Source organism: Balaenoptera borealis (assembly GCF_965194805.1).
Source record: "Balaenoptera borealis genome assembly, chromosome: 5".
NCBI lineage: Eukaryota > Metazoa > Chordata > Mammalia > Artiodactyla > Balaenopteridae > Balaenoptera > Balaenoptera borealis.
Genome location: NC_138862.1, coordinates 117504713 through 117527885, shown reverse-complemented (window position 1 = coordinate 117527885; position 23173 = coordinate 117504713). Strand labels below are relative to the sequence as shown.

Here is a 23173-nt window from a genome sequence, read left to right as displayed (position 1 = left end):
ACTGTTAAGGAGAGGGGTGTATCATATCCCTCAGGTGTGTTGAAAAGTACGATTTTGCTGGAGATAGCCAAATGACTCCAGAGAGAACAAGGTGACATATCAAAGCAACAGGGCTCCAGTGAAGTCCTGCAGGCCCCATGGCAGGTAAGCAGAGACGTTTGCGCCCGCGAAAGCATCACAGTGGGCGGCCTGCGCTCTCCCCACTTCCTCGAGAAGCAGCCTCTGGGTCCTGAAACATCATTCTTCTTTTGATGACAGAGCAACAGCAAAATGCTGTGGCAATCAAAACTGCCTGAAAACAGCATACTAACCGTTCAGAGTTTTAATTGAGTTAATCAAGAAAATGTCAGCCCAGATGCTCTCCGCGGTTCTTCTCATAGAGATGCGCTCTTGGTGCTGCGTTTTTGAGACTTTGCGCCTTCTCACTTAGGACTCCCTCTCGCAGACGGGACTTCGGGATTCACGGGAGTGATTTCCACGCGGGATGAGGGTAGGAACGAAGATGCGGCCGACATTTACAGACACCGTCTCATTTAATGTTCCAAAGAACCCTGCCAGACACATCCCTGTGTCACCATTTTGCAAATGAAATTAATGCTCAGAGAAGTTTAATGGCTTTCTTAAGGTCACTCAGTTAGGAAAGGGTGGAGTTAGAGTCGGAGCCCACGTCTAATCTTGCGGCACTTCTCAATCTTTGCTCGTCTTCACTCTTCGCACCCCACTGTTTCCTCCCATAATGCAGTGCGACCAGTACTCTTCTCAAGAGTCCAGCTTGCTTGGTTGGCAGCTTGGTCCGTTTATAAAAACTGGGTCTTGGCCTTTCTTTTCTGAGCTTCAATCATTGGCCTAATGCTGAATGAATCTTCTAAGGCTGCCTTGTGCAGTCCCTTTAAATTATAATGAGAAAACGAAAGTGCAGTGATTGAACACCTGTGCCCCCAGTGAGCCACTGAGTCAGTGCCGGGAAGCAGGACCAGCACGAGCCCCAGGGCGGTATGTCGACACCGCGTGGTGCTACCAAGATCGTGCAAGGAGAGTCCTATGTCCTAGATGGGAGGTGCTGATTCTCTCAAGCCCCCAGCTTTTCTGGGGACACAAGTAAGTGGTGAGGTCTGGAGTGGGGATGAGGGCAGCACCCACGCGTGTCAGTCATGTTTGACTCCAGGTTTCACCGTTTCTTTCTTTCTTTTTTTTTTTTTTTATTTATGGCTGAGTTGGGTCTTCCTTGCGGTGCGCGGGCTTCTCAATGCGGTGGCTTCTCTTATTGCGGAGCACGGGCTCTAGGTGCGGGCTTCAGTAGTTGTGACACACGGGCTTCAGTAGTTGTGGCTCACGGGCTCTAGAGCGCAGGCTCAGTAGTTGTGGTGCATGGGCTTAGTTGCTCCGTGGCATGTGGGATCTTCCCGGCCCAGGGCTCGAACCCGTGTGCCCTGCATTGGCAGGCAGATTCTTAACCACTGCGCCACCAAGGAAGCCCTCACCATTCCTTTTCAGCAGATTAATTCTAGTCATCAAAACCCATAGAGAAAACAGATATCAGAGAGAACAGGAAATATATTCTCCAGCACTTTTCCAGGTTGATTCCTGCGTCTTCTTTCAAGACTTCTTGGTTCTCTCATCCTCAAGCACTTACAGGGTTCTCTTTGGCAGTACCAGATCTAAATTACACCTCAAATCACCATCACCACCACCACCCTCAACTCCTTGTAACCTATTTTGCAACATGGCCCCTTGGGGTGAGTCAACCCTGTCTATATATCCCAGTCCCGCCCCCAAAACGCCCTCCACACCTGACTTACCTGCTCCCAGTTCTGGCCCAGTACTCGTGCCATGGCTCCTGGGTTACTGTCTCCTCCTCCTTCCTGTGCCTCCTCGCCCAGTTCCTCTAAGCCAGCATTGCAATCGCAAATGTCTTGATTCCTCTGTAATTTGGACCAGAACGTCCAAGGATATATAGTGCATAGTATACAAGTTTATGAAGAAAAAAACGTGTTTGGTGCAAGTCCTTTTCCTAAGTGTGTAGATTTGTGTCTTTGGCATCCTCAGAAACTCCTAATAATGGGGCAGAAGTTAATTTTGTTTCCCCATGGTTTGGAGAAGAGGGAAATGTTCTGTTTTTAATTTGCACTAATACAAATAAACCAAATGGCTTTCTGAATGACAGAGTCACCGTGACACCCAGCCACCTACGCCTGGACCATTTCTCACCCCAAAAGCTGTCAACACAGGAAGTTAGCTTTAATGGCCCATGAATCCTTCTGTCATCTGCTGCCCTCTAGTGGAGAGAAGGGATAGAGCGGACAGAGTTGTCCAGAAGCCAGAGCTCCTTGAGCCTAACTCCAGAAGACACTGAACAGGCACAAAAAATTGTACCTTCCTCTGTGGTGTAGAGTTGGAGTAATTATAGTAAAAACAGGAAAAATTACAGAAGAATCAAGCTAATGTTTTCCACTGTGTAAGGCAAAGTTTGAGTTGAAGTAAAATAAGTATGAGTCAATAATTCAACATGTGATGGGTTTTTTAAATTATTATTTATTTATTTACTTATGGCTGCACTGGGCCTTCATTGCTGTGCGCAGGCTCTCTCTAGTTGCGGCGCGCGGGCTTCTCACTGCGGTGGCTTCTCTTGTTGTGGAGCACGGGCTGTAGGCGCGTGGGCTCAGTAGTTGTGGCTCGTGGGCCCTAGAGTGCAGGCTCAGTAGTTGTGGCACACGGGCTTAGTTGTTTCGCGGCATCTGGGATCTTCCCAGACCAGGGCTCAAATCCGTGTCCCCTGCATTGGCAGGTGGATTCTTAGCCACTGGACCACCAGGGAAGTCCTGATTTTTTTTAATAACTTTTAGTGGTGTTTTTTCTACAATAGAAAAGTATATAAACTTTATATAAACTTTATTGTACAAGTTTTTCTTTATTATACAGATATATGTTCATCTTAGGAAGTACAAATAAGCAATAAAATAAAAATGAAATCACCCAGAAACCACCCTCCATTAAAAAAATACCATTGCAATGTGGCATCATTGTGAATGTATCATTCTAGATGTTATTGAATGCATATGTAGACATATGATTTTGTTTTAACAAATACAGGATCACATTTTGCATCCAGTTTCACAACCTGCTTCTTTACTGAGGTATTCTGAGGTTACAAAAGTGTTCATGTTTTCTGAAGTCATCCCTAACCTGTGTGTTTCAGCCACCAGAGAGTGGGCTCGTGAGGGTGCTATAACAGGCAAAGTTACCTTCAGTTTTCCTCTGGACCCATCTCTCATCTGACTTTTTCAGCTGGCTTACGCAAGTGACCAATTATAGCATATTATTTTATTTTTATATGGAAGTTAAAATAATAAATCTGAGCATATGGAAAATAAACATGAATGCTATCTAATATAATTGTATTCATCATGGTGAGTTGTTTAATTATTTAAGATCCACTACAATACTGGATTTAAACTTTGTGGATATGGCATTCTATCCCTGCTTTAATAAATATATATTTTCATTATATCTATATGAAAGATTTTTCCCCAATATTATGGGAGATATTTAACTCTCTTGAGAGACATTTTCAAATGTAACCAATCTGCACTTCTCTTAGAAACAAAACGCTATCATCACTTCTCCAAGCATGTGTAGTTTGCCCCCATGTTATAAACACAAGGAAAAGAACAGCATCTACTTAAGAGAAAGCCCTGAAGATAGGAATGAAAGACAGCATGACCAGATTTAACGTTAAAGCAAAACTAAAAACTCCAGGATGGTACTTAAGTGAGCGTGATGGGAATGTATTGTTTCCTTATAATGATTTTAAATGGAAATTACAATTCAATCACAAATAAAAGTAAATTGTAGACAGTGAGGCGAACAAATCTGTTTCACTTGGATTCACGGTGATTATCAAATTAGCAGCTACTCATTCACCACTAACCATTTTCAGTCCTCTTGGTCTCCCTAACAGCGCTGAACTGCAGCTTCATGGTGATTGCAATGGTGGCAGCTTATCAGGGCTGTATTTTAGCTGTGCTTTTATCTTCCCTGTTTTTCCTTTTCATTGCTCGGCAAGGTAAAAGTGGGGAGTGGGGGAAGAGCCTTAGAGGAGTGAGAACGTTAACATGCCCTTGTTTTAAAAGTTGTGCAACACCAGTTGAAGGCCTAACATCTGGCCCCCAGCTGTCTCCTGACCCATCTCCTAGCACTCTCCCCTCATCAACTCCACTCCAGCCACACTGGTCCCCTCGCTGTTTCTCCACACCAAGCACACTCCTGCCTCAGAGCCTTTGCGCCTGCTATTCCCTCTGCTAGAACACCCTTCCCACCTACATCTGCAAAGTTTACTGCTTGGCTTCAGTAGCGTCTGAGTTCAGGTGCCCCCTCCTCGGAGAGGTTGGCCTTCCCCAGCTGCTCCTTTCTAAAATAGCCCCTCCTGTCACTCTCCACTGCTTTGTTTTTTTCTTCCCCAAACATCCATCACTACCTGACATGGTATTATATACTCACTTTATGTTTCTTTATTGAATGAACCCAATATCACCCAGGTTATTCTGACCGAGAAGGTCCAGGGTGAGTCTGGGAGTATATATACTGAAAAGCTCACTGGGAGATTCTGATACACAGCCTGGCTAAGAACCACTGGTTTCATGGATATTATAGTTTTTGGAGTCAGATGGTCTGGGTTAAAATTCCAGCTTGGCAAGCCTGGGACATTACAGCTGTAGGCCCAGTCAGAAGCATAGTAGCAGTAATCCCCAACACCCAGGGTTGTGCTGAAGGTAACACCGGGTAATGGATTTGAGACAACCTCTTGAACTGCAAAGTGGGATATAAAAATTTTATAAGTATCCTATTTCTTCTCTGAGGGTGAACTACTTACATTTTAGAGAAAGAACATTTTTTGAATAATAATAAAACCTATTTTTATTTAGAAGTACAATCTCTCTGAATCAGATTGTTCCTTCCTTATAAACTCTAAATTGTAAGTCCGTTTTTATCCCTGAAGGCAGTGCAAAAGAGAAACGAATCGAATTTGGTCAATCCTCGTAGCTAATGCAAATAATTTCAAATTCTGAAATTCAAAATTGCTAGCAGTGATGTTGCCTGCATTGCCCCAGGGTGGCGGCTGTGAAGAGGTGGTCTCCCCAACACCGCCCCTCTCCAACCCCTCCCCCAGGCTGAGCGGTCCCTGAACGTCGCCCATCCTTGGGCTCACTCCGTAGGGTGAAGCGGCTCCACTCGCGCCCCATGCTGCCGCCCACCCAGCGGGAGCGCGCGGGGATGAAGGACAGATGGAGCTGGTGAGAGCGCTGCCTGGAATGTCCGAGAGACAGCACTTCAGGAAGCAGCAAGCGGAATGGGGCATTTTGGAAACATTCGCTCTCATCACAAGAGAGTCCACTGTGATCTCCAAAGGGTCCAGTGTCATGAAAAAGCAATCGATGACTTGAGGAGCCTCCCACTCAGGCGGCCAGCCTGCACCTCCCAAGAGGTCTCAGAACAAACCTCTGTGACAGGAATGAGTTCTCCGGAGAACTGATATACGGTCCCCTTTTGTGGCAGAGGTCACCAGTAAAAGCCTTAAGAACACACAGGTGGGGACATTTTGTTATTCATGTTTACCGTAACCAAAGGAAATAAATATTGTATACACATACTTCTATTTATAAACACCGCTAGCCGGGTTTAATTGGATAAAGAGTGACACCTAGTGGACAAGCGTTGGTAACCTCTATGTTCTGTCCCCCTAAATCAAATGAATTTAGTTTCTAAAATTATTCCACAATGTAACCAAACTGTCATAAGGCCAACACCTTTGAAAATTTCACCCCAGTCCTGTAACTTATATATAAGAACAACAGCGAAAGGAGACTGACAGGCTGAAAATAGTTTTGAAGCATCTGTGAGTGAAGAAACTGATAAGGAAAGGAAACAGTAAACGAAGACAAATCTATGTCCCAGGTTTCTTTAACATGGTATGAAAATTCTCCATCAGATGGAGAGAGGAAAATTTGAATTTTGCTAGGAATCCATGAGTAGGACTTTTTGGACTGGACACAGGTGAAAAACAGTGGCTGCTACCTCTGGAAACCCTGCTGAGTGGCCCGGCCTCGGGCAGTTGGCCCCTTAACCTCATGGGGTCCAGAAATCCACTCTTGCCCAAACCTGAGAGGTTCTGCAATTCACATGCCCCAGCTCATACCGAGCAGGGCCAGCTGGATGCCACCTTGGGCTTCTGTCCTCAGACACTTTCACCATTTTTTTCTCAAATGTTTATCCTAAAATTAGGGAACATTACCTAACACCCAGTCGGACTATAGAACAGAGCCATTGCACTAAGGACTGCCCCAGGAAATTCAAGATACACTAACTTCATATATACGTATTTGCCCTTTTTGATTTTCATAAAGAATTTCTTCTTCTTCCCAAATGTCCTCTGGGATAATATTTTGCTTCCCCCATCCCCCGGAGCAACCATTTGCTGCTCTTCGGGAGGAGGATTTTACCAGCCCCTCAGGAAAGCCGCCATGCCTCTCTGGTGCTACCAGCTTGCTCTCAGTTTCTCATCCCTGCCTGGAGCAGTTGCAGCTTCTTGATTTCTCACCCCACCTCACCCACACGCCTCTCAATTGCCTTCTCACAGGACTCCTGCGGCCCCAAGCACGGTTTCCATCCCAGAGTGCTGCCACCCAGGGCCTCCCTCCCAGCTGCCTCACAATGAATCCTCTGAAGCTCACCGAGTAAACATCGATTCGGGGTGAAACAGCTCCCACCCGAGCGCTTCCTCTGCCCCAGAAATACGCACTTTATGACTCCCATGCCTGGGTGGCACCGAGCTTTTGCTTTGCTCTAGCAGCCCTGTTGAGCCTAATGGCATAACTCACTCCTGTTTGTTTAATTGGTTAAATCAGATTAAAATGTGTCTGGAGGGTGGGGTATAGTGTGCTCACTTGGGTGTATTTTAATTTACACACACACAACCTCCCAATGCTGAGACCCAGAGGCACAGTTTAAAAATTGAAAGTTTTCAAGGCAGGCTTCCCTGGTGGTGCAGTGGTTAAGAATCTGCCTGCCAATTCAGAGGACACGGGTTCAAGCCCTGGTCTGGGAAGATCCCACATGCCTCAGAGCAACTAAGCCCATGAGCCACAACTACTGAGCCCGTGTGCCACAACTACTGAAGCCCACGCGCCTAGAGCCTGGGCTCCGCAACAAGAGAAGCTACCGCAATGCGAAGCCAGAGCACCGCAACGAACAGTAGCCCCCGCTCGCAGCAACTAGAGAAAGCCCGCACACAGCAACAAAGACACAATGCAGCCAAAAATAAATAAATAAATAAATTTATAAAATAAAAAAAAGAAAAAGTTTTCAAAGCCATGCTGATGACAGTCAAGAACAGTTAATCGTCTTCACAGCCAGCAAATACTTAAAATAGGTTTAATTACCAAGAACTACTAATCTTTCAGGCCCAAGGAGGTATCGCTCCCTTCTCCAAGTTTCCCAAACCTGGTTGCACCAGAATCACCAGGAAACCTTCATGAAAATATAAAGCCCAGGGCCCCATCTCAAACCTCCTGGACTAAAATGTCTAGGCAGGGACGGGAATGACTATTTCCACAAGCTCTCAGCCAGCTCCACATATTTTCAGTCCAATGTTTGGAAGCCTTGCTTTGAATCACAGCTCAAACCTCACCTCATTTCAGAGAGGTCTAACGAAGCAACTTCTGCCAGTGTTTCCTAAAGTCACGTATATCATCTTGATTTTTGCCATATCCATGTACCTGTACTGCAATCTACCTAAGATATGTATATCAATTGGCTTGTATTTTTGCATAAATAGATTTCATTTTTAAAAAACTTATATCACCGCTATGAAATCATAGCTTTGATGGATATTAGTATATTTTTACTAATACACAATACAAACAATGTATACCATCAAAAGCTGTCTTAAAATGTTTTTCCCTGTAGGAATAAGCTAAGTTTGTGCACCAATGGGTACACCTACAATGCTTGAGAAAACACTGATGGAGAGAAATAATCTCTGTTCGACCTTTCCTTCTGAAGGTGGCCCTAAGGGAAATTGTGAAGAGAAGAATTTATATTGAGGAGCTCAATTCTTGGGATTTAACTAGGAATCTGTCAGTAGGACTTTTCAGATTGGACACAAGTGAAAAACAGTGGCCACTACCTCTGGAAACCCTGTATAGTGGTCTGGTCTCAGGCAATTGGCTCAATCCTACAAAAATTGCAGACACCCTCCTTCACCCATCCCCTGCATCTTTTAATCAATAATCACTTAAATCACTGGGGGTGGGTCCGGGGTATCCAGCAGTTCTAATATGAAACCAGGGATAAAAACCATCATGCCATTTCTCTTTCAAGAACATTTCTCCCCAGTTAGAAACCCCCATTACCTTCTACCTCCTCCATGGGACCCCTTTGTATTCACTGATACAGATAGAAGGTGAGACAAACCATTCCGCTTATTAAAACATTCTCACAAGTACAGGTCAGAGTCAAAAAGCTCATGCCTTGACTCCAGAATTCCAGGGAATGCCAACCTCCAGGGTTGTCATAAACTCATTCTACACTAACACACCCCTATATCCCCTACAGAAGGCCCTGGTTTCTGCTTTCATTTTTTTCCTCCTTCTTATTCTCTGTTTTTCCCTTTTATTGGTTAAAAATAAATGACGTACTTTTTCCTTATTTTGAAAGCAAATGTTCAATGTAAGAAAAATGAGAGGCAGACCGCTCGGAGTCGGTGCTGCTGTCCTGCGACTTTCCCTGCTGTCTGCCCTGCTCGGCCCCGTGGGGCCACTGGACCTCAGCAAGCGGCCGGGACCCTTGAGCCTGCAGGAGGTGGACGACCGGCCGCCGCACCCGCTGCAAGTCCAGAACGGCGGGGTGGAGGTTGACGAGCTGGGCGAAGTGCTAACACCCACCCAGGTTAAGAACCGGCCCACGAGTATCGCATGGGATGGCCTTGATCCAGATAAATTCTACACGTTGGTCTTGACCTACCCAGATGCTCCCAGCCGGAAGGGAACCGTTTCCTGGTGGTCAACGTGAAGGGCAACAACATCAGCAGTGGCTCGGTCCTCTCTGATTATGTGGGCTCTGGGTCCCCCAAGGGCACAGGCCTTCACCACAACGTCTGGCTGGCTTGCGAGCAGGACAGGCCGCTGAAGTGTGACGAACGCATTCTCAGCAACCGATCTTGAGCCCATCATGGCAATTTCACGGTGGCGTCCTTCTGTAAAAGGTACAAGCTCTGGGCCCCGGTGGCCGGCACATGTTACCAGGCTGAATGGGATGACTTTGTGCCCAAACTCCCCGAGCAGCTGTCTGGGAAGCAGAGGAAAGTTAGAAGATGGAAACCATCCCAGAGTTTCCCAAGCAGTGTTGCAGTTTAGCGATGCATGTAGATTTCTCCCCCTCCTCGTTCCCAAGACCTGAGCAGTCAGATTTAGGTTTGGGGTGACTTTTCCTTCTGCCTGTCCTCTATAATTCTAGGGGGTTTATGTTTTGATCAAATTTGAACTCCATTTGGGGGGATAATTTGGGTCTATGATAGGGTCATCAAAATGTTAATATAAGAATAGTAACTCAGACTTTAAAGAAGAAAAAAATTCTGGTAAAAAGACCAGGTCTACAGTATTAGAGCAGAGCATCAGAGACTCTTTAAGGGAGGTTGAAAAAAAAAAAAAAGATTGATTACCTCTGCCTTTGTGAGCCCAAGCCCAGAATTGTGTGTGACGGCATCTTCTGGCTTGTGTTTTCATGGCTGTGTCTCTCACCAAGACAACCAGAGGCTGGCATGTCCACTAACCCCCAACGTGGTACACCAAGCTGGTTACTGGGTGTCAGTGTCCCGCTCTGACTCCCTCAAAGAGCAATAATGGAAAAAGCAATAGGGAGAGAGTCACTTTGCTGTTCAAGCCTGGCCATCTAGATGAGCTGCAGGGCTGGGTAAGAGGTTATCAGAAATCCGAAAGTCTGTGCCTGTTAAACTGATTACACTTCTTTGGTGTGAGAAAAGCCTGTCTGGAGTTGCTGAATGTTGTATTAATTCTGCTATTTGCTTATAATCGAATACAAATAAAAACAATGTGTAGATGGGAAAAAAAGAAAAATTAGAAAGTAAAAATAAGTAATATATGTAAACATTTTTCATTATTCATAATACAACCATGGATGGGAGGACATCCACTTCTAATATTTCAGGATATATATATATTCCTAACCCTTTCTAGAATGTGTGCCAGCATACTATTCACAGATTGATGTGTACTGAACTCCTGGACTCACTGCTGTAAAAGAATGAGTGGTGAGGGAATTCCCTAGTGGTCCAGTGGTTAGGACTCTGTGCTCTCACTGCTGAGGGCCAGGGTTCAATCCCTGGTCAGGGAACTAAGATTCCCCATGCTGTGTGGCCAAAAAAAAGGGAATAAGAAAAATTAAGAGCAAGCCAACAGGCTGGCGGCCGGAGCAGGACTTGCCCGGGCGTGTTGGAGCTGCAGGTTCCCTGGACGCCACGTGCTGGCATGAGAAGACTCGCTGGGCTTTCACGCTGCTGCCCCGTAGGCTGATTACCTCCCAGACCTCCCTTGCCCTGAGCGGTGAGCTGATTGGGATGGTGGCCCGGGAAGCTCCTGAGTCTGCCTAGTGCCTGTGCCCTTCCCTGGCCAGCCTGAACGCCAAGGATGTGCTTCGGAGGAAACACGAGAGGAAGAGCCGACAGCACCCGCGGTTCATGGCCCGGAAGGCCTTGCTGCAGGAGCATGGGTTGCGGAGCACACCCCCAGAGCCAGGATCCCCCCACCCAGGCACCGAAGCCGCCAGCAGCGTGAGGCAGCGTCCAAGGGCTGAATCTGGAGGTGCCCCATGCCGCAGAAAGCCCACCCCCAGAGAATCTGCTCGGCCCTTGCCCAGCAAGTGCGTGGCTATCGACTGTGAGATGGTGGGCACGGGACCCCGAGGGCGGGTGAGTGAGCTGGCCCGCTGCTCCGTGGTGAGATACCACGGCGAGGTCCTCTACGACAAGTACATCCAACCTGAGATGCCCATCGTGGACGACCGCACTCGCTGGAGCGGCGTCACCAGGCAGCACATGCACAAGGCCATCCCCTTCCAGGTGGCCCAGAAAGAGATCCTCAGGCTCCTGAAGGGCAAGGCGTTGGTGGGGCACGCCCTGCACGATGACTTCCAGGCCCTCAAGTACATCCACCCTCGGGGCCAGACCCGGGACACCACTTATGTCCCCAGCCTCCTCAGCCAGCCCAGCCTCCACGCCCGGACCCACGTCTCTCTCAAGGACCTGGCCCTGCAGCTGCTGCACAAGACAATCCAGGTGGGCCAGCACGGGCACTCGTCGGTGGAAGACGCCATGACGGCCATGGAGCTCTACCAGCTGGTGGAGGTGCAATGGGAACAGCAGGAGGCCAGCAGCCTCCAGCCCCACCCTGAGGACAGAGAGCCCGACAGCGGCACAGACACGGAGCAGTATATGGGGGACCCGGCCCAGGGCGCCAGCAGAGGAACAGGGGAGGCACCGGGCAGAACGGAGTGAGGAAGGAGAAGCTCCACTGGGGAGCGGGGACCAGGAGTGGCTGGGGCCGGATGCCACCAGTGTCCCCCAGGGCCTAAAGTGTTGGGACCATCTGCCCCCAGCACAGTCCCTGATTCTGTGGTTTTGCCAATGGCACTTTATAGGCACCATGAAAATGGCAGGTGGGCTAGCTGCCAGAGCCCAGCAGGAGTAGGGGATGCGCCGGCAGACTTCCCACCCCCAGGCTGTGCTCTCTAAAGGGATGATCTCTCCCTCCTTGGGGGTGGGGGGGGGCGGTGGGTGTCCCTATTCAAGAGTTCCCTTGTCTCGCCCCAGTGCCCTGGGATAAAGCTCTCTTCCTGTTGTCACCATCTACCTCTTCCTCCACAGTCATTTTCAGAATAACTACGCCCTGAAGCTACAGAGTTAAGGCCACTCAAGGGTCATTTTGTCCCTTTCTCTCAGAACTGGAACTCTGGCTGTAGCCATTGTAGGAGCTGCCAGGCTACAATGGAATAGCAGAGACCTCAGCTCGCGGGGAGCTGGGTCCTCACTTGCTCGCCACCAGAAGTCACCAGGCACTATTCTGGGAGGAGGGAAGGCAGATAGGCTTCGGGTGGAGACTGGCATATGTATTTTGACCCAAGCCAGGCATTCCTCCTGCCCACCCAGCGCTAGGCTCTCTTAAGCAAAAGTCTGAGAAACAAGACAGTGGTTTGAATTCTGGGAGCCCTGTGCAGAATTGCCCACAGGGATCTTTATTTATTGAGAGCAAGGCCACGGGTCTGTAGGGGAGCAGAGGGCGGGTCCACTGGGGCCGGGCCGGGCATTGACAGCTGCGCAGCTGTTGCACTCGGGTGGGCGCCCCCAATCGCTGTGGTGGTTGGGTTTTCTCCAAATACCTAAAAATGTTCTTTGTTGGGATTCATCCCCTTCCCCTCATTCCTTGTTTCCTAAGGGGCAGTTTGGGGGTATTGGGGTAACCCGGAGCTCAGGTCACACAGAACCTTTGAGTCCCATCTTTGCTCACCACTCAATAGCTTTGAGACTTAGGCAAGTGTGTGACTTCACTCTTGAGTCTGTTCCCTCATCTGTAAAATGGGGATAATGACACCACTTACCTCACAGTGTTGTTAGGAGGATGAAGTGCTGAGTGCTTGGCCCGGTGCCTGGCGCCTAGTAAGCCGAGGTCAGTGCGAGCGGCTGTGTTTTAAGGATCAGTGTTGGGCTTTCCGGGTAACACCTGAACACGCCTTCGGGTTGAGTGGCTTTGACCCAGACAGGACTGTCCTCGTGGCTGTTCCAGCAGGTGGGGCACAGGCCGCTGAGGACAACGCAGAGGTTCCGGGCTCTCACCGTTCCCCGTGATGCGTGGAATTCACGTCAGTCTGAGCAAAGCAGCAGGGCCAGGAAGGGAGAGACACTGAAACCACGCAACTGCAAAAGCAGGGCCGCAGATTGTTCTGGGAGCTGGCTGAGTCACTGACCACGCCTGGCCTGGCTCCAGGACTTTGTTCTGGGCTGACGCCACACTCACAGTTGAGAAGTAGCTTTGGTTCTTTGGTCTGTGGGTTGAGGTAGGATGGAGCTGCTAGCAGTGGGGAGATGTACGGGGTTTAAAATCAGCTTTGTTGTGAAACCTGGAAAAAAACTCAATTGAAAAGTGGGTAAAGTGGCCTTTTCTTTGAATTCTTCAGCTAGGGTGGCAGGGTGGCTTGGGGGAGGGATTGTGGGGACGCTGGGGCACTGAGTCTTGCTGGGTGCTTTGACCTTTGAGGTGGGTGGCTTTCAAGATGATGCTTTGGGATGTAGCAAGAAAATACTACAGAATTTATATAGCTTTTTTTTTTCCCTTTATTTTTTGTTTTTTTTTAACATCTTTGTTGGAGTGTGGTTGCTTTACAGTGGTGTGTTGGTTTCTGCTGTATGGCAGGGTGAATCGGCTATACATGTGCCTGTGTCCGCATGTCCCCTCCCTCTTGCGTCTCCCTCCCACCCTCCCTGTCCCACCCCTCTGGGTGGTCACAGAGCGCCGAGCTGATCTCCCTGTGCTGTGCAGCTGCTTCCCACTATAGTTTATTTTTGAAAATGTTATACCTGCCCTAGTATAGAACACAAGTGTATTAAACTTGTTTCTCTTTGAAGGTATGCACTCACTTTTTTTATTTTTAAAAACTTTTTTTAGTTTTAAATATAAAATACACAATATAAAATTTACCATCTTAGCCATTTTTAAGGGTAGAGTTAAGTAGTGTTAAATATATTCACATTGTTGTGCAAAAAAAAAAAAAAGGAAAAATTAAAAAAAAAAAAGAATGAGTAGTAATTTTTCCTTCTTCATTCCCAAAGCCCACTCTGTGTTTGGAGCCTGAGCTTCCCAGGCTCAAAAGATTATTGCATTTTAGTTGCAGAGCTAGAAATAGAAGCTAGGAGGTGCTAGATGGCTGCTATCTCACCCATCCAGAATGAGGCTGGTGCTGAGACTGGAGGTCTGAACCAGGAGAGAAGGTTCACTAGGGAGGAGGCCAGTGGCAGTGGGTTCCACTGATGGGGAGGACCCATGCCCCAGTCCCAGAGAGCCCTTGAGTAGTGACCTGGCTTCTGGGGAAGAGGGGCTGAACCCAAAATCTTTGGCCTTATCCTGCAACCTAAGATCCTTGTACCCAGCTTGGCATAGAGGAAATGCAGCTGCCCTCTTAGAAAAGATAATGAGCACCTCGGTGGCTCCCACATTGACCTGAACAGTTGGAGCCCCGCTGTTTGCTACACACCATGTAAAACTCAACTAAGATGGGATTTCCAGCCAGTTCTGGTGGGTGGGAGGGGGCCCATTTTATCTCATTTAGAATTGTAAAAGCCCGTTGACTGAAAGCACCAGAAAATGGAACCTCTCAGTAAGAGGGAGTTTGGAGAAGTTTCTTATAGGATTTGGGCTTTTTATGGTTACAGTAGTCCCCCCTTATCTGTGGGGATACAATCCAAGACCCCCAGTGGATGCTTGAAACCACAGATAGTGGTTTATACTATATATACTATGTTTTTTCTTATACTTACATACCTATGATAAAGTTTAATTTATAACTTAGGCACAATAAGAGAATATCTGAATTGCCAGCATCAATAACTACTCTCGAACTTTGGGGCCATTATTAAGTAAAATAAGGGTTACTTGAACATAAGCACTGCTACTGAGTGACTACTGGGTGGGACACGTTGAACAAAGGGATGGTCCACACCCCCTCTAGGACAGAGCTGGGTGGCAAGATATTTCATCATGTTACTCAGAATGGTATGCAATTTAAAACTTTACAAATTGTTTATTTCTGGAATTACTCATTTAACATTTGTGGACCGAGATTTACCTCAGTTAACTGAAACCACAGAAAGCAAAACCACGAATAAGGGGGACTACTGTACTTTCAAGGAAAAATCAAGGAAGCAGAGATCAAATCTGGATTGGATTCTGTCAAGAAGAAGGGGCAATTTGGTGATGAATATCTTATAAAAATTAATTCTTGCAAGGGGAAAAACTAAAGTGGGTGAGAGTCGTCATTAGTTTAAAAAGAAAGAAAGTAGCAGTCTCTCGTGTTGGAAGGTATTTAGTCATTTCTGTTGTTGTAGAGTGGCTTTGTCCTTATCTTCCAAACATGATTATAGTGGCCTTGTCTGAGTGTTGTTTATATTCTGTGAATATCATTAATGTTCACTTGGGAACTTCATGGTTCAGCTGCCATTGGTGCCATTTTTTTTTTAATTAATTAATTAATTTATTTTTGGCTGTGTTGTGTTTTTGTTTCTGTACAAGGGCTTTCCCTAGTTGCAGCGAGCGGGGGCCACTCTTCATCGCAGTGCGCGGGCCTCTCACTATCACGGCCTCTCTTGTTGCGGAGCACAGGCTCCAGACGCGCAGGCTCAGTAGTTGTGGCTCACGGGCCCAGTTACTCCGCGGCATGTGGGATCCTCCCAGACCAGGGCTCGAACCCGTGTCCCCTGCATTGGCAGGCAGATTCTCAACCACTGCGCCACCAGGGAAGCCCCATTGGTGCCATTTTTTACTTTCATAAAGGAATGTATCATCTCAGACCAAATTAATATTTGTCATATATGTACACATACATATATGTTTTTACAAACATAGGATTATACTGTACATACTGTTTGATAATTTACATTACCTAATGACATATCAACAACAGTTTTCCATGACAGTATTCATCTATATCACTTTAAGTGGATGAATGGGGTTCCATTATGCAGATGAGCCATACATATTTAACTAATTCCCTATTGCTCCGCATTTAGAATGTTTTCCTTTATGCATGCGTGTGCGTGTTTGTGTGTGTGTATGTGTGTGTGTGTACAAATGTATTAGTTTTCTAGGTCTGCCATAACAAAAAAACAACAGAAATTTATTTTCTCACAGTTCTTAAGGCCAGAAGTCCAAAACCAAGGTGTCCACAGGGTTGGTTTCATTTTGAGGCCTTCCTTTATCCTTGGCTTATAGATGGCCATCTTCCTCTTTGTGTGTATATCTCTGTCCTAATCTCCTGTCCTTATAAGGCCTAGTCATATTGGATTAGGGCCTATCCATATGACCTCATTTTATTTTAATTTTCTCTTTAAAGGCTCTATCTCCAAATACATTTTGAGTTACTGGGAATTAAGACTTCAACAGATGCATTTGGTGGGTGTGCAGGGGTGGGGTGGGGATGAAACACAGTTCTATCCATAACAGTGTGTGTGTGTGTGTGTGTTTATAATCAGTGCTGAAATGAACATCTCTGTATCTAAGATTTTGTATACATTCATAGTTATTTCCTTAGGATAAGTTTCCAGGGATGGGACTGCTAAAGTGAGATCACATTTCTAAGGCCCTTGATAGTATTATCAAGTTGCCCTTTAAACATTGTTACAATGTACACTCTCACAAAGCAGTATAGGAGAGTGATTTTAGCCCCGTTTCTTTCAGTGAACTTTGTAAGTTTGCAATTATCTGAATCAGGCTCCCTAATTTCAGACTATACTACAAAACTACAGTAATCAAGACAATATGGTACTGGCACAAAAAGAAATATAGATCAATGGAACAGGATAAAAAGCCCAGAAATAAACCCAGGCACCTATGGTCAATTAATCTATGACAAAGGAGGCAAGGATATACAATGGAGAAAGGACAGTCTCTTCAATAAGTGGTGCTGGAAAACCTGGACAGCTACCTGTAAAAAAATGAAACTAGAATATTCTTTAACACCATACACAAAAATAAACTCAAAATGGATTAAAGACCTAAATGTAAGACTGGATACTGTAGAACTCTTAAAGGAAAATATAGGCAGAACACTCTGACAAAAATTGCAGCAATATCTTTTTCAATCTGTTTCCCAGAGCAATCGGAATAAAAATGAAGATAAACAAATGGAACGTAATTAAACTCAAAAGCTTTTCCACAACAAAGGAGACCACAAACAAAACGAAAAGACAACCCACGGAATGGGAGAAAATATTCGCAAACGATGCAACCAACAAGGGATTAGTCTCCAAAATTTACAGACAGCTCATGTGGCTCAAAAAACAAACAGATGGGGGCTTCACTGGTTGTGCAGTGGTTAGGAATCCACCTGCTGGTGCAAGGGACACAGGTTCAAGCCCTGATCTGGGAAGATCCCACATGCCATGGAGCAACTAAGCCCATATGCCACAAATACTGAACCTGCGCTCTAGAGCCCACGAGCCACAACTACTGAGCCTGCACGCCAGAACTACTGAAGCCCGCATGCCTAGAGCCCGTGCTCTGCAACAAGAGAAGCCGCTGCAATGAGAAGCCCGTGCACCACAACGAAGAGTAGCCCCCACTTGCCACAACTAGAGAAAGCCCGTGCACAGCAACGAAGACCCAAAGCAGCCAAAACTAAATAAAAAATAAATTAAAAAAAAAAAAACAGATGGCCAAGAGGCACCTGAAAAGATGCTCAACATCGCTAATTATTAGAGAAATGCAAATCAAAACTACAATGAGATATCACCTCACACCAGTCAGAATGGCCATGATCAAAAAATCTACAAACGATAAATGCTGGAGACGGTGTGGAGAAAAGGAAACCCTCCTACACTGTTAATGGGAATGATACAGCCGCTATGGAGAACAGTATGGAGTTTCCTTAAAAAACTAGAAAGAGAGCTACCATATGATCCTGCAATCCCACTCCTGGGCATATATCCAGAGAAAAATATAGTTCGAAAGTATACATGCACCCCAATGTTCATTGCAGCACTGTTTACAATAGCCAAGGCATGGAAGCCACCTAAATGTCTATCAACAGATGAATGGATAAAGAAGATGTGGTACATATATACAATGGAATATTACTCAGCCACAAAAAAAATGAAATGATTCCATTTGCAGCAACATGGATGGACCTAGAGATTATCATACTAAGTGAAGTAAGTCGGACAGAGAAAAACAAATATCATGTGATATCACTCATATGTAGAATCTAAGTTAAAAAATGATACAAATGAACTTATTTACAACATAGAAACAGACTCACAGACTTAGAGAATGAATTAATGGTTACCAGGTGGGAAGGGTGTGGGGAGGGATAGATTGGGAGTTTGGGATTGACATATACACACTTCTATATTTAAAATAGATAACCAACAATAACCTACTGTTAAAAAAATTAATTAAAATAAAGTTGCTACATCCTGTACCAGCTACTGTGCCCAGCTGAGAAGGCAAAGGTAAAAGTCGGCCTCTCTCTCAAGAAACTTAAAGAAATCTAAGCTATGTGGGCAACTGACTACCCAAGTTCGGGGACGTGAATATACAAAAGCAGGAAAATATAACGAATATGATAATGTGCTTTTTTAGATTTTTAGTAATATCGTTCTGTGAAATAATTGTATTAGTACATTAAATTACATTGATTACCTTTAAAAAAAAAGTTGTTACAATGTACACTCTCACAAAGCAGTATAGGAGAGTGATTTTAGCCCCTTTTCATCCAGTGTGCTTTGTAATTATCTGTTTTTATTAGTTTCACATTTCTCAGATTTATCTACCTCCACGTGAATTCAGATGGTCCAAACATGTTAGTGAGACAAACACTATCCATTTAATTGCTTCAGGAGGTAGAGTTTTTTAATCACTAGTTAAGTAAACAAATCAAAGGGAATGTCCTACTGATAATAAATCAGGACCATCATTTCTATACACAAAAGATGACATATTAAAGTTAATTTTTTTACTGACATAAATAGTCCCTTGATTTTTATCTCAAGCATTTAAAAATCTATTTTGTACTCTATGACATCTTAATAAACATTTGTTGATTTCCTTTTAAACATCATCTCATTCAATGAGAAATCTTTTGGTTGCAAGTGACAGAAAACTCAACTCTAACGGCTTAAGCAAAAAAATAATAATAATAAAAAAAGCAATGTATTGGCTCATGTAACTGAAAACCCTGGAAGACAGTACAGTCACAAGTGAGGTTTCATTCTGCAACTAAATGCTGCCACCAGGACCCAACTCTGACTGGCTGCCTTTGGACTGGCTCTATGCCTAAGCTTTCTATGGTGGCTTCTGGCAGCTTCAGGCTTTGTCATAATTGTCACAAGATAAATGCAGGAAAATCAGAAGGAAGTCATCATGGATATTTGGCAGTAAAGCAACAAATACCACCATTCCAACTCATAGAATTCCAGAGCTTGTAGGAAATTAGAAATCATCTAGTCTAATTATTCTCAAAAGGTTTTATTTTTGCAGGGGGAGGTCATGTTTTGTTCTGCTGGACCAAACAAGATCTTCTGTTTTCTTCAAACAGCATCTTAGGATGACGTCAAATATTTAAAATAGAATAAAACTGAGCTGCTCAGGTTGAAACAGGAAGGGACCCCCCCTACTTTCAACCACTTTGCCTCCCATCTCCCCTTCCTCATCCTCCCTGAGGCACTTCTAAGAAGCACACTACTGATAACTGTAAAGATAGGAAAAAGGAGCACATCCACAGCTGAGTCTAGGACACGCAGTTCATGAGTGACAGGGCCAGGGGAACGCAGGTGCCCGCCCCTGTCTCCTCCATCTTACAGCTCCCCTCACCTCTATTTACTTCTCACTGCCATTTTGAGTATTGTGTTTAAATTCTATCCTTGATTTAGTACCTCTGCTTCTACCAAACGATGGTAAACAGAATTAAAAGGCTAACTGTCCACCATCAGTGTGTACACGCAGCCTTGTGTCTCCAGCTGTGGTGGATCACCGAGACCAGCTCAGGACAGAGCAGGTTCAAAGCTACATGGAGCCTCTGAGTTCCTCTAAGTCCAATTGAGATTTTTATTTCAAATCAGCACGACGGTGCCTAAATCAGTGTTTATCAGGTGTAATCAGTCTAAGGACTTGTAGGTACTTCTCCAAAATCCTCTTAGGAATTTTTGTGTTTAGAAGATATTTTTGGACAAGGCACAGTATGAGCGATAAAGTGAACCAAGGCTGGAGTCCTAGAGATAGCTGTCCTGTGAGAGAGAAAGGTGATCAGTTCCACTTGAAGGGACAGAAATGGTTTTTTTAGTGCACAGTTGAGAGTTAAAAATCAATATTGAAAAAGAAATTTTTAAAAAATGACCAAATCTATGCAAATACCAAATGAATCCTAAATAGTCAAAAATAAAATAAATAATTTAAATAAAATAATAAACAACATCATCTATGTCTGGTAAGAAGAAGTGTACCCCCAAAATACCACCAACATCTTTTAGCTGAATTTATAGCCAGGAGAGCTCACCAGTATAGTCTCTCTTTCTCTCTCCACACCAACCGGCAATCTCTTTCTCCCAGTTTTATTTAAAGCTTTTCTTATGTAGAAGGCTCAGAGCATAGGGGAAAAAAACACTCTGGAAAATGCATTAATAAATTTTCCAAATATTGATAGAACAAGATAAAAGGTTAAGGGCCACTGGGACACTGGGTTACAGTCAGAGCCACATAGGTACAAGACCATGGGTTAGAACCAATGGGTAAATGTCACCCAGGGAGGGTGGAGACAAGCCTCTCCCTTGTGAAGGACGACATTTGGAAGGACTCATTAAATATAACTCTCCCTTTATATGGAGGAAAATCATTTCTATCAAAACTATGATTTCTAGCAAAACCCACACATAACCTTTTTCATTGTACAGTGGTATTCTACAATTAAAAGCAATAATTAGCTAGAGACGTAGAGTCTCTCCAAATGTTCAAGTTATAAAAGAAAAAATTTTCCCTCGGACATAGAAGAATTATGATAACACTGAAATACGTATTAATGTATCCCTTTCAGATCTAAAAGCACTCTGTGGGATTAGTAACATAGAAATGTATTAAATCCATCATGACTTGTTCATAGAACTTGAGTTCTAGTGCACAGGAGAGACGTGACTGTCAGGAGGAATATTTGGGTCAGGGAGGCATTCATTTTTTTCACCTTTGAGTTTGAATAACCAAAAAAATTCATCCCCCGACCGCCCACTTCATTGTTCACACCTCAGTATTTGTCTCCCAGTGTTGTAATTTTCCGTTTCCTCATTCCCTCTTTCCCACCACCCTCCATGCTCAGAAAAGACAAAGACTGTATCTTTTTCATTTAAGATTCTGAGAGGCCTACGAGAATGCTTGGCCGTCAAGCATTTAAAAAACTGAGTAGACAGTAAATATCACAGAAACGGAGGCAGAAAATTGATCAAATGAACTGTATCAACGCTCCTTCCAAGCTTTGAATTGCTGCCATTTTTACCTTTTTTCTGGATTAGTAAAAGTTTAAGTGTAAATCCCAAAGAAAGGCAGTGTCATAAGATTCAGAGACCATGGCCAAGTAAGGATTAGGACTGCTCCAGAAGGTTCTAGAAACATTGGGTGAAATTAATTTATCCCAACAACAATACTTTTTGCTTTTCTCCTTTGCCAATTTATTTAATGAAGACGATAACGAAGCCTTCGCGCTTTTAGGGAAATAGCAGCCAGAGACAAATAGGGCGTACCAGCAGAGGGCGCTCTTACCACAGATGTTTACAGTTGACGCCGCCTTTTTTGAACGCTTGCCCACAGCAAGAGCAACAAAGAAAGCCCAACATTCTTTCCTAAGAAGCTCATCAGAATTCTCCCAGCCAAGCAAGAAGGAAAAGGAAAAATACCAAGGGTAAAACATAAGTAGAGAAGAATGCCAAAGGTGATGACCCTGCTCCCGGATCATTGCACTCTGGAGACAGAGCTTTATATGGCTCTCAAGCTTTATCTGCCTCCTTGTCACTGAAGCTTAAACCACAAAAGAAAAAATGGCGTTTCTCCATTGTATGCTCTTGCCTCCTTTGTCCTAGATTAGGTGCCCATAGGTGTGTGGGCTTATCTTGGGGCTTTCTATCCTGTTCCATTGATCTATATTTCTGTTTTTGTGCCAGTACCATACTGTCTTGATGACTGTAGCTTTGTAGTATAGTCTGAAGTGAGGGAGCCTGATTCCTCCAGCTCCGTTTTTCTTTCTCAGGATTGCTTTGGCTATTCTGGGTCTTTTGTGTTTCTATGAGGACACGGAGGGGAGGGGGAAGCTAAGGCCAAGTGAGAGTAGCATCGACATACATACATATTTGCTGAATGTAAAATAGATAGCTAGTGGGAAGCAGCCGCATAGCACAGGGAGGTCAGCTCGGTGCCTTGTGACCACCTAGAGGGGTGGGATAGGGAGGATGGGAGGGAGGCTCAAGAGGAAGGGAATATGGGGATACATGTATGCATATGGCTGATTCACTTTGTTGTGCAACAGAAACTAACACAGTATTGTAAAGCAATTATACTCCAATAATGATCTATTAAAAAAAATTTTTTTTTAATGCCTAAGAGGGGCTTCCCTGGTGGTGCAGTGGTTAAAAATCCGCCTGCCAATGCAGGAGACATGGGTTCAAGCCCTGGTCTGGGAAGATCCCACATGCCACAGAGCAACTAAGCCCGTGTGCCACAATTACTGAGCCTGCGCTCTAGAGCCTTCGAGCCACAACTACTGAGCCCGTGCCCCTAGAACCCGTGCTCTGCAACAAGAGAAGCCACTGCAATGAGAAGCCCTCACACCACAATGAAGAGTAGCCCCCACTCACCGCAACTAGAGAAAGCCCGTGCGCAGCAACAAAGCCCCAAAGCAGCCATAAATAAACAAACAAACAAACAAATAAATATATATATTTTTTAAATGCCAAAGAGAAACTGTACCAAGCCAACCCACATTCTGTACTGTATTAACCCCTCCCCCTGCACTGCCTTTCAAGTCTTTTTATTTCCACTTGTTAGAACAAGTCATTTCATTTTAGGTTTAGACCAAACCAGGATGTCTGGGACATTTGCCAGACATGTAGTGATAAGAAATAGAGTTGTTGTACTTTTTAGGAGAACACTTGTTTTCTCTGTGATGCCCCTTGGCGCCTGCCTTGGCTTCTGAGCTGTGGAAGCAGATGAACTCTGTCTCTGCCTTCGCCCTTCTTTGAGACAGTTACAGACTGATGTTCTGAACTTTGGGAGAGAGGGAACTTTGGTTCTCCTCCTTCTCTAATGGCTGCCCTCACACATGATTGATCCAGAGATTGGGAGGTAAGTGCCCCATCTCATCC

At 45.0% G+C, this 23173-nt stretch overlaps 2 pseudogenes across 2 annotated transcripts; both read left to right on the top strand.

Annotated features, from left to right (window-relative positions):
• The first annotated feature begins 1942 nt into the window (after positions 1 to 1942).
• On the top strand, positions 1943 to 9410 carry LOC309629529 (phosphatidylethanolamine-binding protein 1 pseudogene; annotated as a pseudogene). The gene has a single exon. The product of its transcript is annotated as a phosphatidylethanolamine-binding protein 1 pseudogene (transcript).
• LOC309629554 (apoptosis-enhancing nuclease pseudogene) lies at positions 9365 to 11777 on the top strand (annotated as a pseudogene). Its single transcript has one exon. The product of its transcript is annotated as an apoptosis-enhancing nuclease pseudogene (transcript).
• The last annotated feature ends 11396 nt before the right edge of the window (positions 11778 to 23173 follow it).